This window comes from Dipodomys ordii, unplaced genomic scaffold, assembly GCF_000151885.1.
Source record: "Dipodomys ordii isolate 6190 unplaced genomic scaffold, Dord_2.0 Scaffold334, whole genome shotgun sequence".
Taxonomy (NCBI): Eukaryota; Metazoa; Chordata; class Mammalia; order Rodentia; family Heteromyidae; genus Dipodomys; species Dipodomys ordii.
Window position 1 is genome coordinate 173591 of NW_012267550.1, and position 16119 is coordinate 189709.

Here is a 16119-nt window from a genome sequence, read left to right on the forward strand (position 1 = left end):
TCACTTAATATAATTTTTTCCAAGTTTTTCCATTTCCTAACAAATGGGGCAATGTCATTCTTTCTGATGGAGGCATAGAATTCCATTGTGTATATATCCTTTGTCCTTCTTTTAAGAAGTATCTGCTCAGCTCATTGGCCCATATGTTAATTGATTCTTTGAGTGTGTATGTGTGTGTGTGTGTGTGTGTGTGTGTGTGTGTATGTGTGTGCGCGTGCATTCCTGCATGTGTCCAAATGTGTGCGCACAGGTGATGCATGACAGATTGTTCTGGACTGACCCGTTAAGGAATAATTCATTCTTTATTGCTCAGGAGTTTATGGCTGCGTCTTGTCAGTTGCTTGAGGAAGGAGCCATTCTGTTGGCTACAAAGTACAAAAGGGAACACAGGGCATGGGCACAAAGTCTGCAGAGGAAACACCTGGCAACTCCATTTATTATTTTTATATTATGAATATAGCTTTTATTTTATAACATTTTTCAAAATTGTAGGAGTTTTAAGCTCCCTTTTCCCCAGTAAATAAGTAATTATGAGACAGGAAATGTGGGCGAAGATTCTAAGCTTATTTGAAAGTGAGCAATGCCAGAGAAACAGAAGAAAGCCTCTTAGAGACTGGCATGTTGGCACAAGCCCCCAACTGGAACTCCTGGCTAGCGGCCTATGTCTTGTGAGGTCTTGTCCACCTGTTTCCCAGGCAAGAAGGAGGAGGGGATTGGAAAAGAGGAGAAGGTGGATATGGAGGAGGTGGTAAATGAGGTAAAGAAGAAAAAGAAGAGTATGGATTTCTCAGTTTAAGAGAAAAAAATCTGAGGCATGTTAATTAGTATCCTGCTAGTGATCCTTCTTTCATATATGTTAGAAAATATTAGATTTTTCTATCTTTTTCTTAAGATAGATGTACAAACACCACCAAGAAGGCTTATGGAACAGCAATGTGATAAAGAAAAGAGCTGGGCACCACTTAATAAGTCCTGAACAGGAGAGACACACATACAAGAGAATGCTACAACACAGAGGTTGTACTTTAAAAAGAAAGTGCAGTTTACCAAAAGCACAATAGTTTTTAAACATGCTTGATAGAGACTTGGCCTTTACATTAGCATATAAAATTGACTTTTGAACAGCCAGCATTATACTTAATGCTGGAAAACTAAAGCCATTTCCTATAATTTCAGGAACAAGACAAGGATGTCCACTCTCTCCACTTCTCTTCAATTTAGTATTAGAATGCCTAGCTAGAGCAATAACACAAAATACAAACATGAAGGGGATCCAAATAGGGAAAGATGAAGTAAAACTCTCCCTCTTTGCAGATGACATGATCTTGTATTTAAAACACCCCATGGACTCCACTCCCAAGTTACTCGAGCTGATCTGAAACTTTGGCAAAGTAGCAGGATACAAAATAAACCCTCAGTATAGCTTTTCTGTATACCAATAAGGAGAAGAACATGGCAGAAATCAGAAAAGCAACTCCTTTTGTAATAGCTCACAAAAAATAAAATACTTAGGAGTTAACTAAAGAAGTGAAGGAACTCTATGGTGAAAACCTTAAAAACCTGCAAAAGGAAATTAAAACAGAACTAAGAAAGTGGAAAAACCTCCTATGCTCCTAGATTGGGAGGATTAACATCGTGAAAATGGCAATACTGCCAAAGGCTATCTACAAATTCAATGCGATAACTATCAATATCCCAACCTCATTCTTCAATGAAATAGAAGAAGCAATCCAAAAATTCATATGGAACAATCCTCAGCAGAAAGAACAGTGCTGGAGAAATATCAATACCAAATTTCAAACTCTACTACAAAGCCATAGTAATCAAAACAGCTTGGTACTGGCACAAGAACAGACCTGAGGACCAATGGAATAGAACTGAAGGCCCAGAAGTGAACCCACAGACCTATAGCCACCCAATTTTCAATAAGAGCTAAAAAAAATAGAATGGAAGAAACACAGCTTCTTCAGTAAATGGTGCTAGCAAAACTCCTTAAACACCTGTAGAAAACTGAAACTAGATCCTTATATATCACCCTGTACCAGAGTCAACTCTAAATGGATCAAAGACCTCAAAGTCAAAGCAGACACCTTGAAAACATTACAGGAAGGAATAGGAGGACCTCTAGGATTCCTTGGCACAGACTGAAATTTTCTTAATAAAAACCCAGAAACACAACAGTCAAAGAAAGGTTGGAGAAATGGGATTGCATGAAACTACAGAGCTCCTGCATGGCAAAGGACATAGCAAGCAGGATCAATAGAAAGCCTACTGATTGGGAAAAGATCTTCACTAGCCATACAATAGACGGGGTCTCATATCTTTTTTTTTTTTTTGTCTAGCACACAATCCTTTATTGCCAAAGAATTCTTTTGAACAACTACTAAGTCAGTGTACCAATCCTTAAGAAATTATCTGAAAATTGAGGAGAAAGAACATATTTCACATCATGTAATAAAATACATGTGATTCTGGTGTAGAATTTTTTAACAACCATACTGTCACCTGTAATTTTAATACTAATACACAGTCACACAATAATATCTACATGAGATAATGAGGTATTTGTTTGACTGTGGTAATAATTTTACTATGCATAATATATCAAATCATAGATATATCAAAGTATCATATTGAGCACTTTAAATATATATATAGTTTTATGTGACTCACAGCTCATACTTCCAAAAATAAAATAAATATAAACAATTTTTGAATTAATACTAATTGACCAAAGAATTATCATATTAAGAATTCATTATATTATATGTCTGAGACAAGCAGAGCGGTTAGATAAGTTGATGTTAGACAAAATGAACCCCAAGATAAGGATTCAAATGTTTTTTCTTTCTTGAGATTGTTTCTAACATATTTATAAGATGATTTCTTTGTTGCTTTGTATGTCCCTCCCCCATGGTATTACCCCTGTTTTCACTGTTTTTGATGTTAGTATAATTTGTGGAGGGGAAGGGAAAAAACAAGTTGTTTAAATAGGGATACAGGTGGACCTATTGCAGCAATGAGATGTATAAGACGTTATCAAAATAAGAACTTTATAACTTTGGCGGGGGGTGGGGAGCAGAGGGAGCAGCGGGGGTGGGGGGGAAGATGGGAAGCAATGGGAAGGGGAAACAAAGGAGGAGGCAACAATGCTTGATAAAAAATATACTCATTACTTTGACCAAGTAATTGTAACCCCTCTGTACGGTATTTTCACAATTTAAAAAAATGAAAAAAAAAAAGAGTTTGAACTCTTGGCTTTCTCATAGCTGGAGCTGTACCACTTGAACAATGCCTTCAGTCTGACTTTTTGCTGCTTAATGAGATATGAAGTTTCATATTTAATTAATTTCATAATGAGATATTAATTTTCTGCCTGGGATGACTTGAAAGCTACCTTAACTTACCAGCAGTATTACCAACAAGTCAATTCATATACAAACACTTCAACTTTTATCTGATTATGCAATTACTGCTAAAGGCATATTCTGTTCCTACAAGGAAGACCTTATTTGAACAATAACTAATGCATAAAAGGGCTATGCCTTAGGGCTTGCTTAGCAATCATGACACTCTGAGTTCAAATCTAGTACCACACAAGAAACAGATTTAACAAATGAAGTAAATTAAAAAATACTACATAAGCAAGTAGATGGGTGAACAAACCAATAATTTGAGCAGATATCTTTTTGCACTGTCAAAAGTAATGAGTTAGGGTGGGTGAGAATTTTGAAAAGGTGATTCTTCAAGACACATTGAATTCATAAACTGCATTGGTAAATGGAAACTCCTTTGTACAACTACTTAAAGATAATCACATTTTTTAAATACAAAAAACTGATGAGTTAGATCCACTAAGTTTCTAGCTTGAAAACATGTGTTTCACCTACGAATTGTCCCATATGCCTGCACTATATATAGTAGATGGTTAATTCAGTGTGTTTATTGCTTGCTTCTATTATCTTTACCTAACTATAAGGCTTGTCCAATAAGTAAAATCTCTTTTAGCCCAAGTCTTCCCAACATCACTCAGTGTATGGCAAATGCATAATTTTGGGGTTTTCTATATCCATTCAGTCAGTCATTCAATTTCTTTAAATAGTTATATAAAGGGGTTCTCATTTAAGAAAGCAGTTTGTGAATATAATTTATCTTGATCAATGTCACACCTTTCAACATTCTCACCCATCTCTCCCCTTACTCTTCTTAATTTTGAAGAATGTATACCCAATTATTGATTGCATTTTCACCCTCTTCTCTCTTCATTTGTTTATCCTTTTCTCCTCAACCCCACCCCACCTCTTTTGAGTCCTTGCTTCCTGATATTTTATTTTGCTGAACTTTGATTTTTGCCTTTCAAAGGAATTGCATTATTTGAGATATCCCTTGAATCTACTATATTTCAGCTAACACATTTGTATACACTTTCATGCCACTGAACACATTATATAATTTTTTAATTGATTTTTAGAATGGGGTCTCATATCTTATATATACTTAGAACTCAAAAATTTAAATCCCCAACAATAAATCCTCAAAGAAACAACTGCCCTATAAATAAGTGGGCTAAAGAATTAAAAAGAGACTTCTCTGAAGAAAAAATAAGAATGGCCAATAGACACATGAAGAAATGCTCAACTTTTCTAGCCACAAAAGAAATGTAAATCAAAACAACATTGAGATATCACCTCACCCCAGTTAGAATGGCTATAATCAAGAAATCTAATAACAACAGATGCTGGAAGGGATGTGGCCAGAAGGGAACCCTCTTGCATTGTTGGTGGGAGTGTAAACTTGTTCAACCACTTTGGAAAGCAGTATGGCTGTTCCTCAAAAGACTCCACATAGAGCTCCCCTATAACCCAGCAATCTTACTTTTGGGCATTTACCCAAATGTTTACAAACAACATACTAAAGCTACCAGCACAGCTATGTTTATTGAAGCATTATTTACCATAGCTAAGATATGGAACCAACCCAGATGCCCCTCAGTAGATGAATGAGTCAAGAAAATGTGATGTGGGGTGTATGTGTGTGTGTGTGTGTGTGTGTGTGTGTGTGTGTGTGAGAGAGAGAGAGAGAGAGAGAGAGAGAGAGATGGAATTCTATGCCTCCATCAGAAAGAATGACATCGCCCCATCTGTTAGGAAATAGAAAGACTTGGAAAAAATTATATTAAGTAAAGTCAGCCAGGCCCAAAGAAACATAGGTCCCATGGTTTCCCTTATTTGCAATAAGTAGTGTATGTCTAAGACAAGCAGAAAAGGTCAAAAGCTATGTACACATGGCCATATAAGACGGTGCTAAGCGAAATGAACACCAAGGTAGGGACACAAGGTTTTATCTATTTTGCTGGGTTTTTTTAATTGTACTTATAATGTCCTATGTGATTTTTTTGTTTCTTTTGTATGTTCTTCCCCCATGGTATAACCCCTGTTTTCACTGTATCTGTTTCGGGTGTCCTGCATCTTGTATATATAGTGTTCTAATTTAGGGAGAGAAAGGGAAATAAAATGATGAAATAAGGATACAGGATGACCCACTGTAACAATGAGATGTACAAGACACTACATTGAAAATGAACTTCACATCTTGGGGAGGGTGGAAGGAGTTGGGGAGGTGGGGATGGAAGGGATAGTAGGGGAAAAACAAAGGAGGGGGTAACAATACTAGATAGGAAATGTACTCATTACCTTACTCAAGTAACTGTATCCCTTCTGTACATTATGTTTAAAATAATATATATATATATATATATATATAATTGACCTTTGAACTTTCCCTAGGTTCTCCTTAATCTCTTTAAAATCTTATCACAAGAATAAGTAGTATTTGGGAGTATTTGTGCCAGGATAATACATGGGTTGGGGACCATGAGATGGAGGGGATGATGACTTCATTTATTAATCAGAGGTCATGAGCCAGCCATCACTCTTACTTAGCCCAAGGTATGAGTGTTTTCAGGGCTTATCAGTGAAGAATCTCTGTGTTGTATCCCCATTTTGATGGGAATTAGCCCTCCTGGTCCCCAGCCTCCATTGGATACTGTCTTTTTTTGTGGGAAATGGGAATGATCCCAGAGGTGCAATTTGTTCAGGTATTGTCTCTCAGAGCCCAGACAAGTGTTTTATGATCAAGACATACAGATGTGTCTATCAGGGATTCAATTAAGGGAAAACAATAATACTCCTCAGGGGCCAAAAGCAGCGTAACCTTTAGCTGTAACAAAGTAAAAATCTGCTTCCAATAAAAGAGGTACCAGAAATGAATGACAGGTGTGGTGATCTCCCCAGAAGTCCAGTGGTTGGGTAAAATAATGCTGTAAGTACTGACCAATAATGATTATTTTTGTTGTTATCATTATTACTAGTGCTACCACTACTACTACTGTATTTCTTACTGGGAGTCTGGGTCCAGGAGAAAATGACATGGCTGAAAAATGGGCTCCAGTGTCACTGCTCTCCTGAAGGCCATGCACCCAGCTTTGCCAGGAGCTCAGGAAAGCAGGTCTTCCCACTTATTGCCTTACAGATGGGGCAGGGTCATCATGGTAACTTCTGCCTCTGGGCATTCTGTCTTATGAGGTGCTCTTGTCCCCAGAGGAAACTTGCCCAGAATCAAGGCTTGTCTCTCTTATGGTTGCCTGCATGGCTGCAAGAAGAACTTCTTGTCCCTTTCCCTTCCATTTCTCCTTTAGATTCAGATTGTAATACATAGAGGTAGCTGCTGGGCCTTCCAATACTAGGTTGAATAGGAGTGGGGAGGGTGAACACCCTTGTTTTGTTCCTGAATTTAGAGGAAATGGCTTTAACTTTTCAACATTACGTATAGTGAAGGCTGTAGGTTTGTCATATACAGCCTTTATTATATTGAGAAATGTTCCATGCATTCCTAGTTTTTCCAGAGCCTTCATCATGAAGGGGTGTTTGATCTTGTCAAATGCTTTTTCTGCATCTATTTAGATAACCATGTGGTTCTTATCTTTGCTCTTGTTGATGTGATGAATTATATTAATTGTTTTGCGTATATTGAATCAGGTGTGCATCCCTGAAATGACTCCTTTTTGATTGTGGTGTATGATTCTTTTCATGAGTTGATAAAGTTGATTGGCCAAGATTTTGTTGAGAAGTTTTGCATGGATATTCATCAAAGAAATGGGTCTAGAGTTCTCTTTCTTTGATGAGTCCCTGCCTGGTTTGGGGATGAGAGTTATTCTGGCTTCATAAAAAGAGTGTGATAGTGAATTTTTGCTTTCAATTTCATTAAAGAGATGGAGGAGTATTTGTGTGAGTTCTGCTTTGAAGGCCTTGTAGAATTCAACTGTAAATCCATCTAGTCCTGACTTTTCTTGTGTGGGAGGTCTTTTATTGCTGCTTCTATTTTGATGCTTGATATGGGTCAGTTAAGTTGTTTTAAATCATCTTGGTTTAGTTTGGGCATGTCAATATTTGCTAGAAATTTGTCCATATCTTTCAGATTCTCAAACTTATTAGCATAAAGGTTTGAGTAGTATCCCCTTATTATATTCTGAATCTTGGCTGTTTCTGTAGTGATGTTTCCATTCTCATCTCTGAGTTTATTTGTGTGTTCTCTCTTTTTTCTCATAAGATTTGCTAAGGGTCTATTTTATTAATTTTGAGAAGAACCAGCTCTTTGTTTTGTTAATTCTATAGTTTTTTGGGCTCTAATTCATTTAATTTGGATTTAATTTTAATTATTTGTTTCCGTTTACTGGATTGGGGTTTAGCTTGTTCTTTTTCAAGGAGCTTTAGGTGCCTCATTAAATTGTTGGCTTCAGAACTTTCTAATTTGTTGATGTAGGAACTCAGAGCTAGAAACTTGCCTCTGAGTACTGCCTTTGCTGTGTCCCAGAGGAGCTGGTAATTTGTGGGATCATTTTTGTTGAATATCATGAACATTTGAATTTCCTTTCTAATCTCTTCCATGACCCACTGGTGATTCAACAGTGTGTTGTTCAGCCTCCATGTGTTACAGGACTTACTTTGGTGGTGTTTTGGCATTGAATTCTAATTTTATTCCCTTGTAGTCTGAGAGAATGCAGGGTATAATTTCTATGTTTCTGAATTTGGACAGATTTGCTTTGTGGCCTAGAATGTCGTCTATTTTGGAGAATGTTCCATGTGCTGTTGAGAAGGTGTAATCTGATGCTGCTGGGTGAAATATTAGGTAGATGTCTGTTAAGTCTAGTTGATCTATGCAGATATTAACATCCAAGGTTTCTCTGTTGAGTTTTTGCCAAGTTGATCTATCTAGTGTGGATATGGTGTATTAAAGTCCCCCACAATTAATGTCTTTGGATCTATGTAGGATTTGAGGGAAAGTAGTGTTTCTTGGATAAATTTGGGTGCTCCGTTATTTGCTGAGTAGATGTTTAGAATCGTAATATCCTCCTGAAGGAGAGATCCCTTAATTAGTATGTACCGACCTTCTTTATCAGTTCTCATTTATTTTAATTTGAAGTCTATTTTATCTGATATTAGGATTGCAACTCTCGCCTGTTTATGAGGGCTGTTTGCTTGATATATTTTATTCCAGCCCTTCACTTTCAGGATATGTTTATATTTGTGGGCAAGATGTGTCTCTTGAAGACAGCAGACAGAAGGATCTTGCTTTTTGATACAACTGGACAATCTATGTTGCTTAATTGGAGAGTTACGACCATCAACGTTAAGGGTTAGGACTGGGAGGCGTCTGTCTGCCCCTACGTTTTTATCCATATTTGGGGAGAAAACTGTGCCTTGGTTGTTCTTGTTGTGATTACTTATTTCTCTGTTTGTGAACTGTTTTGTTGCCTATATTCTGTTCTTGTTGGTTTTCTATATGTAGAACGTCTTTGAGGACTTTTTGGAGAGCTGGTTGGTAGAGATATATTGCTTCAGTTTTTCCTTGCTGTGGAAGGTTTTTATTTGTCCTTCTGCTATGAATGAGAGCTTAGCTGGTTGATCATTCTTGGCTGGTAATTATTTGACTTTAAGGCATGGCGTACCTTTTTCCAGGCCATCCTTGCTTTTATGATGTCTGTTGAGAAGTCTGAGGTGATTCTGATTGTGTTATCTTTATATGTGATGGTTCTCTTCTCCCTGACAGCTTTAAGTATTTTTCCTTTAGTGGCTATTGAGCCTGTACAGATTATAATGTGGTGGTGGGATGACCTGTTCTGTTCTGGTCTATTTGGGGGTTCTAAAAGCTTCTTGTATTTTGATGGGTCTGTCCTTTTGTATATTTGGGAAGTTCTCTGCTAGGATTCTGCTAAATATACTTCCTAATCAATTGGCTTCCTTCTCCAGGCCCTCTTGTATACCTATTATTCTAAAATTAGGCTTTCTGAATGTGTCCTGTATTTCCTGCAGTGATCTGTCATGCCTCTTAGTTTTGTTATGTACTATTCATAAAATTTACTTTTTCTGTTTCTTTCTTGTTGAACTTCATGCATATACTTGAGTTTATAAACATCCATTTGGTACTGGATCAAAAAAAACTATCATGCATTAAAAAAATTCCCAAGGCATTTTCTAACAAATGGAGGAGACACGTACATGTATACATTATTCACACAAGGCAATGAAGCAGAAAAAAAAAAGCTGGATCCTACTCGTTGGTGGACATTTTGTCTTCCTTTCCTGTTCAAATTCATGTGTGTCAATGACAGGTGGTTCAAACTGGACAGGTGAAAGAAAGCCCAGCCACATGCAGCCCATCCCGCCCACCTAGGGCTCCTGACCACAGCGGCCATTAACCTTTAAGGAATCTGTCCTAGAACCCACAGGAGGAGCAGCAGGAAGTCCCTGTCACCACAGGACTGGGCCAGTGTTTCACCTGGAGCATCCTGTGACAGTAGGTGACAGCCCAGGGTCAGCCCTGCTGGTTTCCCTCACTCATCACTAGGGCATGAAGGCAGGAGGGGAAAGTCAAAAGAACTTTTCCTAAAAGAGCAGAGGCGCCAGTGGTAGGGCCACTGGCCAGAGGCCCCTGAGGTGTGATCCCAAGGTGTGGCCCAGAGGCAGCAGTGAGTGTTCACAGAGGAAGCAAGTGCATTGCACAGCCTAGGAGAGCTGGAGGGGTGTGTCTGAAGCACTATACCAGGTCCCAAGGTGAAGGATCAGTACTAGTCACCAAGCAGGGTTTATCCATTTCCAATCTCAGGCCTATGTCTCTAGGGAAAAGCAGCCTTGGAAGCAAAGTACAAAAGGCACCCAGGAAGGACACTGGCACAGATCACAAATCTCTGGAGTCATTACCTGCCCACGGTGGCCCAGAATCAGCTGCTGATTTGTTCTATGGCCTGGACACTTAGATGCTGTTGCTCCCAAGAAGACATATTTCCCAGGGATGGTTCTCCTGGTCCTTTTGGAGATAGCCCTATTATTTTTTCCCTTCCCCACCACCATCCTGTCCTCCTGTGAATACAACATCCATCACCTGCAGGTTTATCACAAGTGCAGTGAATAATATAAAATTTTCACCACCAATAGTAGTTTTCTGATTCTGTGGCCATTAGATGACAGCATTGTTCCTTGTGATCAACATGCCCTCTTCTTCCCCCTCCCTTTGTGTTTCAAAAGTGATGCAAACTTCATCCCAGTGAAACCTGTTATTTCCCTAAATACACTGAGTGTTCTACCTTCCTAAACTGTAGGTCTCAATCACTTTGAGGGCACTTAGCTCCTTGGACTTCTGTTTAAAAGAACAAGTAGTAGAAGGAATCCACTTATGATTCTTTTTTGGGAGGGTCAGTCGTGGGGCTTGAACTCTGGGCCTGGGCGCTGTCCCTGAGCTCTTCAGTTCAAGGCTAGGACTCTACCACTTGAGCCACAGCGCCACTTCTGACTTTTTCTGTGTATGTGGTACTGAGGGCTTCATGCATGCTAGGCAAGCACTCTACCACTAGGCCACATTCCCAGCCTCTACTTATGATATTTAAAAAAAATTCCTCTGAAAATTGACATTTTTCTTAATGCTGTAAGGAAGCACACTATATTCATGGAGGATGGGGAATTCTCATAATAGACACAAAGGATTATACTATGATATATATACACACACACACATATATATATATATACATACATATATAATTTTAAGTAGTTGTACAAAGGACTTGCCATTTAACATAGCAGTTTATGAATACAATATACCTTGGTCAATGTCACACATTCTTATTTATCCCTCCCCTCCCTCTTCTTAATATTATAGGATATACATAGCATTTTAACTGCCTTCTCTCCCTCTTCTCCATTTGTCAACCCTTTCCCCTTGACTCCACTCCACCCCATTTGAGTACCAGCTTCCTGGTGTTTTACTTTGCTGAACTTTTTCTTTTTCAAATATATTGTAAACCATGTCTTTCAAGGTGAGTTGTGATTTGGGTAGGACTGAAAGGGAATCTTGATTTCATATTTTAGCCTTGGCAAATATAACAAGGTAAATATTTAAAATTTATATTCACATAAAATAATGATATACACGTTGGGGGACAATGTGATATTTTGTGCAGTGGAGCATGACCAATTTTTCTTCACAAGCAGTTTTTATTTTTTATGATCAGAATATTTAAAGTCTTCTGTTGTAGCTACTTTGAAATCCACAGTAAAGTCTTGTTATGCCTTATCAGGACATTATGCTAAGATACAATAGGGGTGTGTGTGTGTGTGTGTGTGTGTGTGTGTGTGTGTGTGGTCCTGGCACTTGAACTCAGGGCTTGGGCACAATCCCTGAGCTTTTTTTAAAATTTTTATTTATTTTTTATTGTCCTTGAGATTTTTTTGCTCAAGGCTAGCATCTCCTACTTGAGCCACAGCTCCATTTGTGGCATTTTTGCTCATTAACTAGAGAGATAAGAGTCTCAGGGACTTTCCTGCTGTTCCTGGCTTTGAACCTTGATCCTCATGTCACTGAATGGATGCAGGTGAGGTTTAGTGAAGTCTCCCTTTAAATGTAGGAACTCTCCACTTAGGGTCCTTGACTGTGGTTGCAGAATAAGAATTCCTGATCAAGTCATGATGGTAAGAAAACCTGGCAGAATTTTGAGTAAGCAAACAAGCAGGGAAGCAGACAAACAGATAAAAAGCAGACAAACACAGAAGGGCAGGGGCACACTCTAATAGAAGGTGAGTGCTCTCATAGAGAGATAGAGACACACAGCTCCTCGGGCTGTTGGGGTATGTCTATGGTAAAGAAGGGGGGGTTCTGGCTTCAAAGTTATGTACAGATAGGTGTTTTGTCTTTGCTCTAATCACACCTGGTGTTATGTTCTGATTTCCAGGTAAGAATGCATCCTCCCATAAAACAGATCCTTATCCTTGAGATAATGAGTTACCCTGCTATCTGCATTTTGGGGCAAGTGGCTTAAGTTTGGGGAAGAATTTTTCTCAGGAAGGCATACATCCTGTCAGACAAGGGTCAGTTCTTGGGATGAGGAATTCATCCCTCAGGAAGGGATGTATCCTGTTATCTCTCTTTGAAGCAAAGATGGCACTTCTGTTTCTAAATACTGTATTTTTGAGTTGCCTTTACCAGGCCTCATTTTCCTCAGGTTATCCTGTTTTATTTTCCCCTAAATAATTTGGTCCCTTAAGGAAAATATATGAAGGAATATTTCCTGTATTTGCTGTTAGTTGATCATACCTCAAGTTTCTCTAGTTTATCCAGCTTCACTCAGATCTCAGCTTCCTGAGTAGGTAACATTACAGGCATGCACCACAGGCACCTGGCTGCACAATGGATTTTTACCCTTTATGTTCACATGGATTTGGTGATATCTGTCATCTGTCCTTTATCCCTACTCTCTGCTAAGCTCAGATTTTGAATAACTCTGTTCTGTCCTCTGAATAATGTCAACTACTCTAAGTTCTAAGTAGGACTGATCATATGCAGAATATATCTTTGCTGATTAGCACATGGATTCAGAGACAAGAAGTCCAAGGGGCTTGAGATTTAATTTGACACTTTTGGCTGAGGAATAGTAAGTCTTTCAAGCAGTCCATTCAATGGATAAGAATGTTTCTGCAACTTTTTTTCCCTAGGCAGATGTTTTATATCAATATAGCTTTGTTGATGAAGAAGGTGTAATATAAATTTGTATCCCTGCAAATAGCTGTGTGCATAGTTTCTGTGCTCAGTACTTGCTTTTCTATTACTTACAGTTTAGTGTGAAAAACATCATAGGGAAAAGAGTCAAGAAGGAAGCACTAATGTCTCATACCTGTACCACTAGCTACTTCAGAGGCTGAGATGAGAATCACAGTTCAAAGCCAGCCCAAGCAGAAAGGCCCTTGTAGACTCCATCTCACATTAACAATAGCAACAACAACAACAACAAAACACATACACACACACACACACACCAAGAAGGGAGGTGCAAGTGGTAGAATGTTAGCCAGCAAAAAAAAGATGAGAGCATAAGCCTCAAGTTATAAGCACTAATACAGAAAACAACAACAACAATAGCATGTGTGGGGTTTTTTTTGGTTTTTGTTGTGTTTTTGTGTGTATGTTAGTCCTGGAGCTGGAACTCAGGGCCTAGACAATGTCCCCTGAATTTTTGTGCTCAAGGCTAGCACTCCACCACTTCAGCAACAGCTGTACTTTGAGATTTTTGGTGGTTAATTGGACTTAAAAAATCTCATGGATTTTTTCTGCTCATGCTGGCTTTAAGTGGCCATCCTCAGATCTCAGCTAGGATTATAGGCATGGGTCACCAGTGCTCAGCATGTGGGGTGTTTTTGTTTTTATTGTTCTTGTTTTGTGCTGGTCCTAGGGCTTGAACTCAGGGCCTGGACTTTGTCCCTGACATTTTTTTGCTCAAGGCTAGTGCTTTCCACTTGAGCCACAGCTCCACTGTCAGTTTTTATTTTTTTGGTACTTTAAAGGAGACAATAGTCTCAAAGACTTCTCTGCTGCGGGGTGGCTTTGAACCATGCTTCTCAGATCCCAACCTCTTATAGGTGTATAGGTGTATGACGCAATATGGGGTTTTTGTGTTTTTTTTATCGGTCGTGGGGCTTGAACTTTGGGCCTGAGTACTGTCCCTCAGCTCTTCAGCTCAAGGCTAGCGCTCTACCACTTGAGCTACAGCACCACTTCCGGTTTTCTGGTGGTTTATTGGAGATACGAGTTTCACAGACTTTCCTGCTCGGGCTGACTTTGAACCGCGATCCTCAGATCTCAGCCTCCTGAATAGCTAGGATTACAGGTATGAGCCACCAGCACCCGGCTTGTGGGGTTCTTTTAAGCAAGTAAATTGATTGGGAATTAAGAGTCTTCTTAATCTGTCTATAAATCTCTCTCTTTTCAATCTCTCCAGGGGCTGCTTAATGTGGGGATCTTTTAAGTAAATAAATTGATTCGGAAATAAGAATCTTCTTAATCTCTGTCAATAAATCTCTTTTCTCATTCTCTCCAGGACTTCTGGCAGCCGAATGGAAGTAGTGTCACCTAATTTAGAGTGCTTGGTTGTTGAGGTCAAATTCTGTGTTGCTACCTTGTTAAATGCAGCCATCAGACTTCCCTCATAAGGGAAAGCTGAAGTCAATACACAGAGCCAGTTGAAAACAATGGTCATGTAGGAAGGGACCAGCAAGCCACAGAAACAAGGATTTCCAAGCCCTTTGGTTCTCCAAAGTATTCCTAGGATTGTCACCAGATGCAGATGAAGGTTTGTAAAGTTTTCCTCTAAAAGTAGGGACTCTTTGCTTAGGCTCCTTGACTTCAGTCGTGGAACGAGAATGTCTAGACAAGTAATCATGGTAAGAAAACTTGGCAGAGCTTTATTGAGTAAGTAAGCAAGCAGGCAAGCAAACAAAAAGCAGACAAGCAGAAAGACAGGGGCACACTCTAAAAGAATGTGGGTGCTCTCAAAGGGAAAGAGATACACACAGCTCCTTGGTACCAGGGATATTGATATGATAAAGTGAGTGGGTCTGACTTAGAGTTACTTCAGTGTTTTTTGCTCTTAATTACTTTTGGTGCTGTTTCACTTTCTAAGTACTTAGCTCCTGCTTACCATTCTGGTTGTTTATGTTTTGGGTCCACCCTTTAATTGGGGGGGGTATTTCTCTCAGGAAGGGATGCATGCATCCTGTCACCAAATAGGTGCTAATCCTTGAGGTAAAAAATGTATCCTGTTTACAAAGTGTGCATACACATGCATACATCATATTGTGTATAGATAGGAGGGAAAACGTTTTATTATGGGAATTGGCTCATATTACTATGACCCATAACTCTGAGAGGTCCTACTATCTTCCATATGCAAGGTGGAGAACCAGGGAAGCCAGTGGTATAATTCAATCTGAATCCAAAGTTCTGACAACCAGGTGAGTGAATTTCGCAGTGTGTGTGAAGAGGGTCTCTGATGAAAGGTCAGCATAACAAGCTAGAGCGAGCTATAGCAGCTTACTCATCAGTTGACATGCTGGCAGTTCTGTCCTGGACACTCTGTATCTCTCTGAACCCCACAATTGTTGTCAAACTATGGGAGTGTAGGACATGACATGATAAAGTACTGACATTCATTTTGCTGGCAAACAGCAAGTGCCAGAAGCAGAAAAAAATGGTCCCTGAATAAATTCACAGCCCAACCTCCAGACCTTAAACAGGCATGCACTTAGTCTTGCTCTATACCAGGTGATTAAACTATCAGCTCATTAACCCTCCTGTAAAGTGGAGCTGTGGCTCAATTGGTAGAGCACTTCCCTTGAACTGAAGAGCTCAGGGACAGCACCCAGGCCCAGAGTTCAAGCTCTACGACTGACAAAAAAACCTCCTGTTAGGTTCCTCAAAAGACTGCACATAGAGCTCCTCTATGACCCAGCAATCCCACTTTTGGGCATTTACCCAAATGATCACAAACAAGCCCATACTAAAGCTACTAGCACAACTATGTTTATTGCAGCCTTATTTACCATAGCTAAGTTATGGAACCAACCCAGATGCCCCTCAGTAGATGAATAGATCAAGAAAATGTGGTATATATACACAATGGAATTCTATGCCTCCACCAGAAAGAATGACATTGCCCCATTTGTTAGGAAATGGAAAGATTTGGAAAAAATTATATTAAGTGAAGTAAGCCAGGCCCAAAGAAACATAGGTCCCATG

General features: G+C 39.2%; 1 pseudogene; it reads right to left on the bottom strand.

Moving 5' to 3' along the window:
- Positions 1-295: 295 nt before the first annotated feature.
- The window catches only part of LOC106001633, a 36310-nt pseudogene continuing 20486 nt past the window's right edge, over positions 296-16119 (bottom strand).